Raw genomic sequence first — 16,440 nt, 5'->3', positions numbered from 1 at the left:
AGCGGGGCGCGCCCGCTTTTGCCTCCGCGCTGCGCCAGCCGCCGCGGCCGGCCCGCCCTCGCCCCCCGTCCTCCCGGAGCGGCCGGGCGGGGGCGGGGCCTCGGCTGGCGCAGGCGCCGAGCGGAGCTTCTGGGCCCGCCCCCCAGCTCGGATCCTGAGACCTAGGCGCCACGCTTCCCTTGCGCGGCTGAAAATGATCTGCGGAACTGGTGGAGCGACCTAGAGGGACTTGCGCTGCGCACGGCGGTGGGAGGCGGTTGGCTATCCCAGAGCCACAGGGTCTCTCCGTGGCCACTTGGGAAGGCGTCATTAATCCTAAATTGAACACGCCCAGGCTGGAAATATGTCCAGTCCTGGGACCGCCCAGGCAGGGCTGGATTCCTCGAAAAGGCTGGCTTTGCTTGGGCTCCCCAGCACCGAGTGCCCCATAAAGTGCTGAGTAACGATGACTAGGAAGTGTCTGTGTGAGCGCCCTTGCCTCCTTTCCGGATTTTACCGCGACAGTTCTCTTCTTTTCCTCTTCTTTCACTTTCACCGATGAACCCACTGCTCCAGAGTGACACATCAGTTTAGTACTCTAGACGGCCGGGCGACTGGCTGGGCTCTTGACCAGCAGACAGTTGCGTGGTGAGATGTAAGTGCAGCCGGAATGAGCTCTGCAATTTTGTTATACAGTTGTAACGCCGGGCAGGGCCTGATCTCAGGGGGTCACAGTTTTGCTTTTTGTAAAATGCGAATCATGATGGTGGTGGTGTTCTGAGGGATTAAGTGCTCATAAAGCGATTAGGACAGTGCTTGGCACATAGTAAGCACTCAGTGAATCGTTCTAATGATAGCCGTTGTGCATACTAATTAGGCTTGCTTGGTATCTTGAGCCGCCTGACTTGGCTACCTTATATTTACACAGTTGCGTGAGTGTTTTCTAATCCAAACACTGAAATAGTTTGTATTGATACAGGGATGCATGTGCAGGCTGGGTCTGGGGATCTGGGGGTTGTGTAAGATAAGTATGTTAGCTGGTGTTGTGAAGCTGGGAGTGCCTGTCAAGAGCCGGAAGTAGAGGTGGAGCAGCTGTTGTGCTGGAGAAGAATGAGAGCCAGAAGCCTGGGAGGGAAATCCTTGAGGGCTTTTCAGAGCTGAGCAGCTGTGGATGAAGCTACAGCTAGGTGCCCTTGGATGGGGGTGGTGAAAACAACTCCTGGATTCCCCCTCCCTGCTCTTTCAAACAGAAAGGAAGGAAGAAAACCAGAGTTTTTGAGCCAGTTTTGCAAAATTTATAGAAGGCTGAGTAGTTTGGGGTCATAGGTGAAGATATGCACCAGGGACACATACTAAGGACTGTCCTACACACAGGGAGAACGAACTGCCCTGAATGCAGCAACCATTACAAACAGAGTATGGACTGCTGTGGCAGGAGGAGTCCCATGGAGCACTAGGGGAGCCGAATCTGTAACTTTCCCTTGCACCACTGGGTTCTCAGTCCAGCTGCAGTCCCCTTCTCTGGCTTATCTGTTAGTTGGTGAATTTGTATATGCAATGACAACAAATCGCTGAGCTCTAGGAGAGGAGCTGTAGAGATCTCTGATGGCATCCAGGACACCCTCAGCTGACATCTCTATGGCGACTTCCCACATGCCCGGTGACTCAGTTGCAGGAAGTGCTGACTCCCTCTCACCTCCACAGAACCAATATAAACTGGAGTAGATGAGGCAACAAATAATAGAGAATAAGGAACTGGGAGTCTGGACTGCAATTAACTCTCATTCTCATCCTCACTTGGGTAACTCTAGGCCAGTGCAAATAGCCTTTCTGTGTCTCAGCTTCCTCATCTGTGATGGGGATAATAGCACCTTGTGCTGTTACAAGGGTTGAGTGAGCTAAAATACTGTATATGTACTTTGAACTGGGCCTGGTGGGTAGTGTATGCCACATACAAGCTGTTGAGCAGGGGAACCCAACTGGAATGATGTCAGAGCTCGGGTGAAATGGGAGACTAAAACAGGTGTTACTCCTGAGTAAATTAAGTGATCAGGAAATTTGTAATGAACAGTGAGCTCTGTAACATGATTCTCAAAGGAAGAAGAGAATCATGTCTCCAAGGGTGGAAGAAAAGGGCTAGATCTGGTCCTAAGAAGGAAGTGCCCCTTCCCCCAGGGCCATGGGAAACTGAGTCCTTAGGATTTAATTTGTAGGCACGGGAAACTTGTTTGGGACAGCCCAGAGTGGAACCCATTTGGGCAGAGAAGTTATAGGGGCAAGAGGAGGAAGAAATGGGAAGGGGAATAAAAAGGTCCTTACTTGGGGAATTGGCTTCATATATGAATCAGAACTCCGAGTTGCAAGGAAATCTAGCTAAAACTGTCATAAACCCAAAAGAGAATTAGGAACTCCTATTGTCAGGAGCTCCAGTTGCCTAAAACTATCATGTTTTATTCTCAGGTAGGCTGTCGGCCTTACCCAAGAGTGGCCCAGTCAGTGCCAGGCTTCAGTTCCTTTGATTGGGCATCTCTGCGGGAATAACATCATTCTCATTCTAAATGTCCCAAAGGTTGATCTTCATTGATTGGCATGGGGGGGGGGTGCGCAGAACAAGGTGGAGTTAACCTTGCTTGAAATGTTGGATCAGTAGAGAAAATCTAGGGGATTACCAGTGAAGGGGAGATGGATACTAGAGGAGCAAAAAGGATGTTTTCATGTTGTCAAGAAGAGCAGAAATAAGCCAGGCGCAATAGCACATGCCTGTAATCCCAGCAGCTTGGGAGGCTGAGGCAGGAGGATCGCGAAAGATCGTCAAAAAAGACTCAGCAAAAGTTAGGCGCTAGGCTATGCAACTCAAGTGAGACCCTGTCTTTAAATAAAATACAAAATAGGGCTGGGTGGGGCTGGGGTTGTGGCTCAGTGGCAGAGCGCTTGCCTCACACGTGAGGCACTGAGTTCTGTCCTCAGCACCACATAAAAATAAGTAAACAAAATAAAGATATTAAAAAAAAAAATAGGGCTGGGACATGTGGCCCCGTGGTCAAATGCCCCTGAATTTAATCCCCAGTACCAAAAAGGAGGAGGAGGAGGAGGAGGAGGATGGGTGATGAGCTTGCTTCAGGTTTCTGAGTCAGCTCAGTCTGAGGCTCCATGAGAGACAGGAGAACTAGATTGGCTATCTTTGTTTGGGGACTCAGCCTAGTTTGAAGGGAACACAACCACAGGGCTTCTGAAGCAAGCTTTTCTCAGATCTCAGATTTCTTTTTTTGGGGGGTTGGGGGGTGGGTACCAGGGATTGAACTCAGGGGCACTCAACCATTGAGCCACATCCCCAGCCCAATTTTGTATTTTATTAGAACTGGGTCTCACTGAGTTGCTTAACCCCTCGCTGTTGCTGAGGTTGGCTTGAACTCGAGATCCTTCTGTCTCAGCCTCCCAAACTGCTGGGATTACGGGCGTGTGCCATCACGACCAGCTCAGGTCTCAGATTTCTTTGACCACTTAATTTGACGTACCTGGAATTGATGGATGATACTAGAGAGTCCTGGAGCACACCCAGACAGACCTGGGGAGATCACAGTGTTTTGAAGTAGATTTTGGAACCATATTTAAAAGAGTTGAGATGAGGACATAAAATAAGAGACATGAAATAAGTTCAAAGTACTATGATAAAACGGTAGAAGGAAAAGCAACAAATAAATACTTGAGGGAAAATCCTTATGTCAGTTCAGAGCCAGAGCCAGGTGTGTCTCCTTCTGCTCAAGGTCCCCTTAGGAGATAGATACTGTGTTCCCCATTTTGCAGGGAAGAAAATGAAGTTCAAAAAGGTCATTTCATCATACCAAGAGCGCATTGATTTTTTTGTTGTTGTTGTTGTTGTTGTTGTTGGTACCAGGGATTAAAATCAGGGGTGCTTAACCTCTGAGCTTCATCCCCCACCTTTTTATTTTTTTAATTTTGAGACAGGATCTCCTTAAGTTGCATGGGTCCTTGATGACTTGCTGAGGCTAGCTTTGAACTTGCAATCCTTTGGTTTCAGCCTCCCCAGCTACTGGGATTACAGGCATGTACCACCACCACACCTGGTTTTGCCAATTCTGCTCTATTCATGAAGAAAAAGAAGAACCAGGACGATCTTCCAGCTCATTCACAAATCTCGAATTCCCTTCATTTCACCAGTTAAAAAACACCTAACATCCTTTATGCTAGTTTCTGACCACCATAGATTACAATAGTCTAAATATAAACTGTTTGGATTTTAAAAAGTAGTTGACACATAAATATATATCACACTTTCCATGCAGAGTATGTTTTTCCTTTCCTTTCCTTTTGGGGTGCTGAGAATAGAACCCAGAGCCCTGTGCATGCTAGCCAAGTGCTCTATCACTGAACTACATCCAGCCCCTCAATGCTATTTTATTTTTTTTAATTAGAACATTATAGTTATACATAATAGTTGGGTTCATTTTGACAAAAATCATATATGTGTGGAATTTGATTTACTCTAATTGGTCCCTGGTGCCTCCTCTTTCCCTTCCCTTCTCTGTCCCCCAGTTCTCCTCTACTGATCTCCCTTTTGCTCATTTATTTATTTATTTTTGATTGGTGCTTTATGCATATACATAAAGGTGGAATTCACTGTGATATATTTATATATGCACATAATGCTAAGTATTTTAATCAAGTTTCAGATAATAACCCCTGTGAATAATTGATCTACACACTACTGCTTGTTGTATTCCACTGTGCACCTTAGAACCCTCTGGGTTTGGTAAGCACCATTGTATTCTCAGATTTTTTTTTTTTTACTTTAAACTTTTGCTTATCTCATCTCAGTGTATGTCACAGTATGACCTGCAACCCCCCCCCCCCCCCCCCCGTATACCACGGCCAGAAAGTCTGGAAAATGCTTTCCATTGCTGCTTCCAGACTCCTTCAAAAATCCCACAGAGGCCATCCATGGTGACATAACCCTGTAATCCCACAGACTCAGGAGGCTTAGGCAGGAGGATGGCTAGTTCAAGGCCAGCCTTGGCAAATTAGTGAGACCCTGTCAAAATAAAAACTAAATAAAAAGGACTGGGGATGTAGCTTAGTGGTAGAGTGTTGCTGGGTTCAATCCCTAGTATCACAAAAAATAAAAACAAAACATTAAAAGATAAAAAACAGAGGGAAAGGGAGGGAGAAGGGGAATAGCAAGGATGGTGGAAGGAGACGGTCATCATTATACAAAATACATGTATGAAGATGTGAAAAAAAATAAAAGATAAAAAACAATTTCATGAACTTCAGGGGAAAACTTCATTATTGTTGTTGTTGTTATTATTTCATCTTATTTTTTTGGACCAAGAATTGAAAATGGGTGGTTATCCACCAAGCCATATCCCCAGCCTCTTTATTATTATTATCATTATCATCATCATCATCATCATTGTAATTTGTTATATATGACAGCAGAATGCATTACAATTCATATTATACATATAGAGCACAATTTTTCATGTCTCTGGTTGTATGCAAAGTAGAGCCACACCATTCATGTCTTTATACATGTGCTTAGGGTAATGAAGTCCATCTCATTCCACCATGTTTTCTACCCTTATTCCCCCCTCCCTTCCCCAACCTCCCCTTTGCTCTATCTAGAGTTTGTCTAATCCTCCCATGCTCCCCGCCAACCCCACTATGAATCAGCTTCCTTATATCAGAGAAAACATTTAGCATTTGTTTTTTTTTGGATTGGCTTACTTCACTTAGCATTATATTCTCCAACTCCATCCACTTACTTGCAAATGCCATGATTTTATTCTCTTTTAATGCTGAATAGTATTCCATTGTTTATATATACCACATTTTCTTTATCCATTCATCAACTGAAGGGCATGTAGGTTGATTCCACAGTTGAGCTATTGTGAATTGTCCCAGCCCTTTTTAAAAATATATTTTATTAGAGACAGGGTCTTACTGAGTTGCTTAGGGCCTCACTAAGTTGCTGAGGCTGGATTTGAACTTGTGATCCTCCTGTCTCAGCCTTCTGAGTTGCTGGGATTACAATTATTATTATTCTTATTTTGAAAAAAAAAAGTGTAACTTGACTGTTAGTCATCGCACAGTATGCAACAAAATTAATTAAAATTTACTGTGCAACTTCTATTACAATCTTGGGGTAGACAATTTATTTATTTATTTTTAAGGAAGACACAAATCACCAATTATGAAAGGAAAAAAATTAATAAATTGACTTTACCTCACCTCAAAAAAAAAATGTTAAGGATATGTCAAGCATGATGTTGTATGCCTGTAATCCCATTGACTTGTGAGGCTGAGACAGGAGGACCAAAAGTACCAGACTGGCCCCAGCAACTTAGTAAGACTTTGACTCAAAATAAAAAAATTGGAAAAAAAAAAAAGACAGGGGAGTTGGGAGATCTAGTTCAGGAGTAGAATGCCACTATGTTCAATCCCCAGGACCAAAAAATAAAAAATAAAGAAATTAGGGGCTGTAGCTCAGGGGCAGAACTCTTGCCTAGCCTTTGTGAGATTCTGGGTTCAATCCCACACCACATAAATACATAAAGAAATAAAATATATGTATTGTATCCATTTACGACTAAAAACATTTTAAAAAATTAATGAGCTGTTGCATATGTTAATTAGCTTATCTAGCCATTTCACTCTCTTTCTGTGTGTGTGTGTGTGTGTGTATTAAAAACAAAACAAAAACAGGAGACAAAACCAGTCTTGCAGAGCTGAGAAGGGATATATGGCACAATGAGAAATTAACTGTCATCTAAGTAAAATTAAATCAATAAAATAATTATTAAAACTAAAACTTCTTCTTTTGAAAAAGAAAGTTTAAAAATATTGAAAAGGAAAGTCACACATTGGAAGAAAATATGCTGAAACAGATATCTAAAAAAAGACTTTAATCCAGAATGTATAGAAAACTCTTACAACTCAATAGTATGACAGACAACCAGTAAAAATAAGACAATAGATTTGAACACATTTCTCGAAGATGTATGAATGACCCATAATCAAATGAACTGAGAGATGCTCAATATTATAAATCATTAGAGCAATTCAAATTAAAACCACAGTGAGTGCCAGGGTTGTAGCTCGGTGGTAGTGCACTTGCCTAGCAATGTGAGGCACTGGGTTCAATCCTCAGCACCACATATAAATACATACATACATACACACATACATACATGAACTACTACTGTGTACCCCCTAAACTGATAAAGTTTAACAAAAACAAAAACCAAACCACCAAATGTTGGTCAGATTGTGGATTCACTAGAGATTATTCATATATTACTGATTGGAATGTAAAATTGTACAATCACTTTGAAAACAGTTTAATAAATAAAATAAAATAAACTTAGACAAACATTACCATATGACCCAGTAATTTTACTTCTAGGTACTTACCCCAAATAATTTAAAAATATGTATTCACACCAAGAATTACAGCTTTATTCATAATAGCCTCACACTATTAATAACCCAAATGTCCTTCAACAGATGAAATGATAAATGTGGTAGGTGAATTCAATAGAGTACTTTTAAACAACACACACAATAACATGAATGATTATAAATACATGGCTGAGCAGAAGAAGTCAGACCCTAAAGATTGTAAGAATCCATTCATATGAGATTCTAGAATAGGTAGGTTTATAGTGACAGAAAGAGTCCGAGGTACTTGGGTGGGAGGACCTATGTAGAAAGAGGAATAGGAAAACTTTTTTGTGGTATATAGCTCATTACATTTCCACAATCAAGGAAAAATGCACTAAAGTGGGTATATTTTATTTATTATGGGTACAACTATACTTCCAATAAAGTTGATTTAAATAGTAAAAACGTGTAGTCTCTGAATAATCCTTCCTAGGGACAAGAGCCATCCTTAAGGACACAAAAATACATTTACAATGCAATATAGATGAAATAAATTGAAACATTTAGATTGTGCTTTGATTTGTGCCTTGCAAGTTGTAAGAATGTCTAAAGCAAGAGTGGGTATAAAACTAGCTTTTAAATAGGATGTAGCTGCTAAACAAGACAATCTAACTGGGTGCCTTTCTAAGCTCATCCTAAATTCAGAGACTTTGAGAACTACCATATCAGTCTGATTTGTCACTGTGGCAAAATGCCTGAGATAAACATATGAGGAGGAAAGGTTTATTTTGGCTTGTGGTTTCAGAAGTTTCAGTCCATGGTCAGTTTTGGGCAAGGCAGAACTTCTTGATGGAGAGTGCACGGTGGAGCAAAGCTGCTCCCCTTCTGGCAGCCAGGAAATGCATGAACGCATGCACATGTGTGCAAAAGAAGGGAAGAGAGAGAGAGAGAAAGGGGCCGGGGTCCTAATATCCCCTTCAAGTCCACATCATGATAACCCAACTTCCTTTGAACTAGGCCCCACTTTCTAAAGGTTCCACCAGCTCCCTACACCACCATGGGCTGGGGACCAAGTCATCAACACATGGACCTTTAGGGGGCATTTAAGATCCAAACTATAGTAAAGCACAGAGGGAAAACTACAAGGAAACAGATCTGATGGATTCATTACAAAGGACAACCCAGCAAGATCCAAGCCATCCACAGTAATGCTTCAAGACTGCACATAGCTCAGAAATGTAGGGTAAGAATATGCACAACCTCAGATCAGGTAAATTACAAGGATATCTGCTCTCACCACTTCAAGTCAATATTATACTGCAGAATCTCATGAGAGCAATTAGTCAAGAAAAAACGAGTAAAAGACATCCAGATTGGAAGGGAAGAAAACTTTCTCTTTGTAGATGACATGATTCTGGATAGAGAAAATCTTGAGGGACAAATACTATTAAAACTAATAGTTTCAGCAAGGATGCAGGATATAATCTCCATATACAAAATTCACAAAGAATTTCTAGGGTATACGTTCAATAAAAGAAGTACATGATTTATACAATGAAACTACCATTAAATGGAGTTTAGTGGTCCTGGGGCACATGCAAAAGGATAAAGTTGGTCCCAATCTCACACCATTTACAAAAAATTAACTCAATTTATCAAAGATCTAGAACTATAAAACTCCTAGGAGGAAACATTAAGTATCAATTTTTGTGACCTCAGGTTAGGCGAAGATTTCTTAGACATGATGCCTAAAGATTACGCAACATACAAGAAATAGATGTGTTGGCTTTCTTCAAAATTAAAACATTTTGTGCCTCAAAGAGCATCATCAAGGAAATGAAAAAAAAAATAACCCACAGAATAGGAGAAAATATTTGTAAGTCGTATGTCTGATAAAGGACTTGCCTTTAGAATATATAAAGAAATCTCAACATAAAAGACAAGCCATTTAAATAAAATAAGCAAAGGATTTGAAAAGACATTTTTCCGGGCTGGGGATGTGGCTCGAGTGGTAGCGCGCTCGCCTGGCATGCATGCGGCCTGGGTTCGATCCTCAGCACCACATACAAACAAAGATGTTGTGGCCGCCAAAAAACTAAAAAAAAAAAAAAGTAAAAATATAATAAAAAAGAAAAGACATTTTTCTAAAGAAGGTTTGCCAGTGGCCAATAAGCACATGAAAATATGGCCAACACCAGTAGCCATGTGGAAGTGCATCACAAAACCAGAAAAAGATACTACTTTACTAAGATGGCTATAATAAAAAAAGGCAGACAAGTATTGGGCAGGATGTGGGGAAATTCTAACCCTTAGACATTGTTGGTGGGAATGAAAAATGGTCAAAACTGCTGTGGAAAGCAGTTTGATAGTTCCTCAGTAATCAAAACCAGTCACCATATGAGCTAGCAATCATATTCCCAGGTATATACCCAAGACGAAAACACGTGAGCACACAAAAACTTGCATGAATATTTAGAGTAGCATCATTCTCAATAGTCAAAATGTAGAAATAACCCAAATGTCCATTCACCGAGGAAGGGATAACAAAAGTAGGAAACTCATACAGTGGAAAATTATTTGGCCATAATGAAATATCATAGATCTCATGATAATACAGTTCTGATATATGCCACAACATGGATGAACTTGGAAAACATTATGCTAAGTGAACGGACTAGACAGAAAAGACCACATAGTATATTATTCCATTTACATGAAATGTACAAAATAGGCAAATCCATACTGTCAGTAAGTACCTTGGTTTTTTTCTAGGAACCACGGGGAGTAACAGTGGGCAATGACTACTAATGGGTCTGTAGGAGTTTCTTTGTTTTTATTTTTTTTGTTTGTTTTTTTTAAAAACATCTTTTTTAGGTCTTGAAAATATTCTGAAATTTGATAATTGTGAGGATTGTATAACTTTGGAATATACTGAAAACAACTGAACTGTTAAAAAAAAAGTGTGTGGGGGGGGCGGTAGGGAATAAGGATATCCATTCAGCTTTCACCAATTATTCCAATGCATATAATTATTCTTTGTAAAACATAAAAAGAGAAATGGAAAAGAAAGAAACTATTTCCAATAGAAGTGAGTCCGGTTCCTGCCATCACATTTGGGAAACTTCTCCCTCCTAAGGGCATGGGTAGACACAGGAGGAATGTCCTTGCCCAGTACCATTAACAACTGGTCTTCAGCCAAGAATCAACCTGGCTCTTGCAGGGAAGAAAACTTGCTTAACTCTATCCACTAGTCAGAAAGTATGTATTTTTTATTTACCTGACCCTTAATTATAAAGACATTGGTGTGCCAAATCATTCCGTGGCCCTCAACAACCCAGCTATGCACAATTCTTCTTGTGAACAGGTTTAGCTTTTAGGGAAAGAGATAGATCTCATGAGAGAGTTATGTGATTGGATTTTTTTTAGACATAAAAGAAGTACAAGTTCAATTGTATTATATGGCTCTCCAGGATCTGAGTCCTGGAACAATTTAGAAATCCCTTGACTATAAAGAAGTAATTAAATGCTTGTTTCTGACCATGGCAACTCTGAGGATACAGTCAAGGTGACACAGGTCAAAATGTAACTCATTGTTATTGGATTTTTATGCTGTTATGGCCTTTAGCTTCTGTTTATCACTGCTAAGTTGGCACAAGTATGTGAAGCCTAGAGTCCCTGATAACACTCCTCCTAGGGGAACAGGGTCAGTCCTTGATTAAGTCCTTGATTTTTTAAATATTAATTCATCTAAAATTCATTAGCAAAGAGGAATTGAAGAGACAACATGATTTAAAAATGTATGGTGCATAGCACTCCTCAGACATGAGGTTGTCTTCATTTTGCTGTTAAAAAATACCGTGGGGAACCTGATTCATGTAAAATTGTTGTTAAAAAATGGTTATTGTTATTATTGAATTAACAAATTTATTTCTGAGAATTCACAAACGGTGGTCTGGAAAGTCACTTTTCAGATAAAAATGGAAAAAAAATATAAAGTATATTTATATAACTTAGGCTAGGGGTGTAGTTCAATGGTAGAGTTCTTGCCTTGCAAATGTGAGGCTCGGCACTGCAAAAAGATAAGAAAACAAACAAAACTATAAATGGCCAAAAAGGAAGAACTTGTAGTGGAATCACAGTATTTCAGCTAAAATAATTATGAAATCTAATATTATTTAGATTAATTGTGTTTAAACCACAAATTTTGTTTTCCATCATAGCTTCACTTCTATGCTGATCAAAATTAACTATAATCAAATAATAGATAAGAAGCATAAATGCATTTAAGTATTTAAAGTATGAATAAAAGAAGGAGAGGACTAATTGGGCAATTTTCCATCTTGATTTGCAAACTGTTTTCTTTGATTAAAAAAAAAAAAAGTTTAACTTCAGCCGGATGTGGTGACGCATTCCTTTTAATCCCAGCAGCTTGGGAGGCTGAGGCAGGAGGATCCAGAGTTCAAAGTCAGCCTCAGCAAAAGTGAGGTACAAAGCAACTCAGTGAGACCCTGACTCTAAATAGAATACAAAAAAATGGGCTGGGGTTGTGGCTCAGTGGTAGGATGCCCTGAGTTCAATCCCCAGAACCGCCCCCCACAAAAATGTTTAACTTCAAATTTAAGAATTTTTTATATTAACTCATCTAAACTTCAGGTCTGATAAAAATTTTAAATAATAAAACCGGGAAATTTAATTTAAATATTAAAGAATCTAATGTTGTGTTTGGTGTGGTTCATGCAGGCGGTTGGCTGGAGTGCATGGGTCTCCTGGGCACAACCCTTCATCTGCCAATAGGTCAGACGAGGTCTCTTTATGTGGTGGTATCTAGACAGTGTTGGGAGATGGTGAGGGTGGAAACTTCCAGGCTTCTTGAGGTTTAGGTTCGAAAGTCCCACAGCATCCCTTCTGCGGAATCTACTGGCCAAAGAAAGTAAGGACCAGTGAGATTTCTAGGGATGTAGGAAAAAAACTCCACCCTTGGAGGAAGAAATATCAAACTTATATTGCAAATTGGTGTACTTATAGGGAGGGATTGGAGGACTCTCTGTGACCAGCCTTGGTAAGCCATGTGCCCCAGTCCTTATTTTCATGGTTCAAGAGACAGTTTTGTCATAAATTCCTTGTGCTGAGCATCAGGATGGGAGGAGAAAAGGAACTAGAGCTCTGTCCCAGAAGTTGTACATATCACACCCCCATCATGGATTAGAATTTAGTTATAAGGCTGGATCTAGCTAGAAGAGGGGCTAGGAAGTATAACCTTTGTTCCAGGTAGCCATGTGCCCAGGTAACATGCATGGATTCTGTGTATTATAGAGAAGAATGGATTGTGGTGGGACATAACCAGTAGTATCTGCCAGATAGAATACATAATGTTTTGTGCCCATCCCATATGACAAAATGTTTTCAACTAATCCACATTTCTTAATTTCTACTTTCACTGTCACCACCCCAGTTCTGACTACTTCATCTCGGATCTAGATCACAGCCACACCCTTTTAATCCATCTTTCTGCCTCTGCTTGCATTTCTTTAACCCATTCTGCAGACAACCAGGATGTAAGCTTGAGCTTATCACTAGTTTACTTGAAACCCCTGAGTGATTTGTTTTTCCACTGGTCTCTGAATAAAAACTCAGATACTGACGAAGACCCGTGACAAGACCACAGGTGATCTGGTCCTTACCTGTTCCATGACCTCATCTCATGATGCTTTCCACCTGTAACCTGCTCTCTCTCCAGGCATATCACATTTTTCTCAGTTCCTCTCTCAAGCACTGTCTGATTTGGGGGGCCATAGTAGAGGTAACTCACCACACCCCCATCTTCTTCAAGAGCTTGTAATCAATTGGGAAGAAGACTCATGGGTCAGACCACAGAGATCCAAGTATCCGATTTTTCTTCAAGACACTGGACTGAGAACAAGATTATATGTGCAGCTATAATCGTACTTTCTTGGAAGCCAAAATTTTCTTGTAGAAATACAAGGACTAAGGAATAGGGGTTTCATCTCTACTTACATCAGGTTCCTTTCTGTTTTATTTCTTGATGATTCCAGAAACTACTAAATAATTCGCCTAATGATAAAATGTCATATTTTATAGTACCAGTTTCTTTGTTACTATAGTTCCTAAAGAAGTGTGGAAACACTGAGGTTTTTTTTTTTTTTTCTCCCTTTCAATAGCACTTTTAAAACTTATGGGAAGTTTATTACTTTTTCAGTTTACAGGAAATTTATTGTTGTCACAAAAAATAATGTCACACTGAGTCATTTTCTCAGGAAATCATTAGCTTTTTCAGGAGAAATCTGATAGTTGAAACATATAGCCAAATGAATACCAGTCCCTCCCAAGAAAAATAAACAAACCTACAGTGCAGTAGGATTCAATCTTGAGTTCAGGGTTAGATTTTGTTAAGTTATACTTTTGAACGTTTATTCATCGAATACAAACAAATTTGAGTTTTAACTTCTAATCATTTCTCCCTGAAAAAAAGCCATGAGCTCTTCAATGAAAAATGTGGTTTGACTATCCAAGGCTTAAATATGTAGCAAAAAGTGAATTGCTCTGCTATTTGCACTGTGACCATATGAGTCTCTAGGGCAGGTAGGGATGTTCCTGAGCCAGGGAAGGAGACAGAGGCACCCACGTGGGATGACTTGTCATACCCTAATACTGCTCCAAAAGTGAACTCTGCCTCTCGCCTGAGACCACATTTGATTCTGGATGGTCTCATTTGGGCACATGGGGAGAACCCATATCGACAGTTAGAGCTGTGTTCCATGTGACAGCAATCAAATTGACCTAGAAGAGGAAATTTCAGAGGGAGGGCTGGCTTCATTAATGTCTTGATGAAGGAGGTCAAGCAGTGTCACCAGGACCCATCTTTCTTTTTTGATCTTTTGGTTGTACATTCTCCGATTTGCCTTATTTTCAAACAGGCTTCTTGGTTGTGGTAGTCATTTAGTCACTTCAAATCCAATGATAAAGAGCAGAGATAGTCCGTGCCTAAGTCTTATTGTATCCTATTGGTTCCGGGTGAGTCACTAGGTTGCCATGGCTACATATTACACCATACCTTGGTCACGTGCTCCACTACTGGGGTAGGCTGGAGGCAATTCTCTAGAACCCAGGATTCTGTAGGAGCCCACAGGGGCACCTTCAGCTTCTCCGGCAGATGGTGGCTTTGGTTTTACTGTCCTGGTAAGCTTTCACATAGTGTGGGAGAAACATGCCTATAGGAAGAAATCAGGCTGAGTGGGAAAAGAAGGACAGATGCTGGGTGGGGAAAAACATGCCCCACATGCCTGTATTTTAGTAGCCTGTTCATATTTGCAATTTACGATTGTTAAGAGAATCTTCAGATTTTTCTTCCAGAGCCAGGCTAGCAGCTCCAGATGTGGGGGATGAAGTTGGAAAAGTCTGGAGCGGCTGTGTCCACTTTATAAGCACCTCAGCAACCAATCTTTATCAGCATTGGATCAGCTGGGAGCCCAAGAGACCCACCAGTCCTGGCAGCCATTCTGAAGAGCAAAGTTCAAGATCTAGACCCAACACGCTTCCTTCGTGACCTAGAGAAGACCCAAGGGGGCTGGGCAGAGGGAACGCTCTGTCCTTGGAAGTCCCGGAGGCAGCCTCGGCGGAGGAGCAGAAGGAAATGGAAGATAAAGTGACTAGTCCAGAGAAAGCTGAAGAAGCAAAATTAAAAGCAAGGTATCCCTCACCTGGGACAAAAGCCTGGAGGTTCAGATTTTTTAAGGAAACGATTGCAGAAAGGGCAAAAATATTTTGATTCTGGGGATTACAACATGGCAAAAGCAGAGATGAAGAATAAGCAACTTCCTACTGCAGCCCCGGATAAGACAGAGGTCACTGGTCACTGGTGACCATAATCCCACTCCACAGGACCTTCCTCAACGGAAACCATCCCTTGTTGCTAGCAAGCTGGCTGGCTGATTAAAAGAACTGACCTGCATGAATGTTCTAATTCCCATTATTTCTCCTCATATGTTACTTATCCACTTTTTATTCCTTTCATTCACTAAGTCATTTAAATGAGACTGACGGCTTTGCAGGTAGCGATAGTGTGTGCTGCTGTTGTAAGGGAATATATATGTGTAGAGGTTTTGATTAGTTTTAACAGTGCACTGATGAAAAGGACATGTTAGAGCAACATAAGTAATCTACTTGAAAATATTTGTATATATCACCTAACTCCTAATATAGGTTCCAACAAGTAATAAGCAAATTTTACAATTTTAATGTTTTGCCTTCCTCGCTTATCTTAATTATAGCTGTGTATGTTACTCTTATTTAATGTAACCTCTGTATTGATTTCTTCTGTATTTTCCTTCTGGATTTTATCAAACAGAAGTTTAAGCCACAAGTTTGAAGAAAGATCACAAATTCAAATGAAAATAGGAGGGGCTTTGAAAGATTTGTATAACTGTGCTTGAACTTGAATGGCCTTAAACCTGTTTCAGCTTTAACAATAGAATTTTACTTGGGCAAGATTTGCCCATTCTGGTGTAACTTATGTGACTTCAGTGCTTAACAGCTGCCATTGAAGCTAGTATTCTTATTTAGTTTTGTAGTGTTAAATGCCTTTCATTGTTGAAGATGTGAATGAAGTATGCATGTGCATCAACTGTTGAATTCACTTTTGTGCCATTTTTGTAAATACAGTAGTTTTGCACACACACACACACAAAAGACAGAAGGGCAGTGTTTCCAGTCTGTGGCCCTCAGCTTCATTAAGTTGCTCTATCACATCACCAATGACAACTGGTATATTAGCATCAACCCTTGATTTAAAGGAAATTCAAACTGTAGAAATGGAGTATTCTGGGGAAGTAAGAGAGTTAATAAGAATTCAATATAATTTAGAAGCCAAAAATATTAATAATGCTTTTTACACTATAGGTTTTCAATGTGCTCATATTCTTTAAAAAAAATTTTTTTTAATTGTAGATGGACACAAACCTTAATTTTATTTATTTATTTTTAATGTGATGCTGAGGATCAAATCCAGTGCCTCACCTGTGCTAGGCAAGTGCTCTACCTCTG

General features: G+C 40.4%; 1 pseudogene; it reads left to right on the top strand.

Annotated features, from left to right (window-relative positions):
• Positions 1-126: 126 nt before the first annotated feature.
• On the top strand, positions 127-16,067 carry LOC107147608 (annotated as a pseudogene).
• Positions 16,068-16,440: the final 373 nt, after the last annotated feature.

This window comes from Marmota marmota, unplaced genomic scaffold (genome assembly GCF_001458135.2).
Source record: "Marmota marmota marmota unplaced genomic scaffold, marMar, whole genome shotgun sequence".
Classification (NCBI taxonomy): Eukaryota; Metazoa; Chordata; class Mammalia; order Rodentia; family Sciuridae; genus Marmota; species Marmota marmota.
The sequence above is the reverse complement of the archived record's forward strand: the minus strand, read 5'-3'. Positions and strand labels throughout refer to the sequence as shown.